General features: G+C 44.7%; 1 protein-coding gene across 1 annotated transcript in view; it reads left to right on the forward strand.

Moving 5' to 3' along the window:
- zfpm1 (zinc finger protein, FOG family member 1) overlaps positions 1–1,121 on the forward strand; it is a 49,844-nt gene that overhangs the window by 41,743 nt on the left and 6,980 nt on the right. The window lies entirely within an intron of this gene.

Genomic DNA, 1,121 nt, shown 5'->3' on the forward strand with positions numbered 1-1,121 from the left:
CACACACACACACACACACACACACACACACCGTCCTGAACAAACAGAAAAGTTCTGCTACAGTACAAACCTGTTGTTCTCTGAACATCATCTGTCCAGTCTGTGTGTGTGTGTGTGTGTGTGTGTGTGTTTGTTGGCAGTTTGTTTCAGATTGAAATAAAAGGAGGTTCAGATAGAACAGCTCTGGGGGAAAAAAACGTTTTCTGGCCCAAAAAAAGTCTTTTTTTTTTTCCACCTCAGGTGAAATTCTGGACTCAAACACACACACTCACACACACACACTCACACACACTCCCACAGACTGAGGTGTGAATTTTCCCACTGTCTGTGAAGGCAGCACAGCTGATAAGACAGAGGAATAATCATCAGAGTGAAGCCACAAAAGAAAAGCAGTGAGAGGGAAATGAGAATTTGATGAGTCAGGACTGATTAGTCGGTTCCACCATCGCTCACGTCCGGCCTGGAATATTTCATTTCAATAAAAAATAAAATAAATAAATAAAGTCGGTGTTTTTTTTGCGATTATTGTCTCCCCTCATAGATGCGTCACCCCCTCGACCTAGGCGTCGGGAGGAACTCAGGGTCTGAGGATAGGTCGGGAGATCCTCTGAGGAAACACTGCCGCCTGGTGGAGTCTCTGTGGTATCGGCGCTCAGTTAGTTTTGACTGAAGAGCAGAACAGTTTATGTTTATTGATCCGCCGATTAGTTTGACTGGGTTTAATGGAAGATAAAGACACGTTGATGACGTCACTATTCACATCCTGTGAAACGGATCCGTTTGGATCAGAACGGAACCAGCTGTGGTGGTGGAACCGTTCCTTCAGTGGAACTGTTGATGGAACTGTTTATTTTGAAGCTGCTCTTCTGTGAAAAGACTTTTATTTTGACGAGACTTTTCCTGTGATTTGACAAAGAACCAGTTTGAATAAATCAACGGAAAACTTTTTTTAAATTCCTGGTTCTGGTTCTGGTTCTGGTTCTGGTCCGCCTTGTGCTAACACACATTTTGGAGCTGTGTGTGTGTGTGTGTGTGTGTCAGAGGAAATCCTCCTGGAGCCTGATATAGACAGAGACCAGACTCTCTTTGTCTCCCCCCCTCCCTCCCCCCTCTCATTCCCT

The sequence above is a fragment of the Cynoglossus semilaevis genome, chromosome 6 (genome assembly GCF_000523025.1).
Source record: "Cynoglossus semilaevis isolate Cse_v1.0 chromosome 6, Cse_v1.0, whole genome shotgun sequence".
In the NCBI taxonomy this organism is placed as follows: domain Eukaryota; kingdom Metazoa; phylum Chordata; class Actinopteri; order Pleuronectiformes; family Cynoglossidae; genus Cynoglossus; species Cynoglossus semilaevis.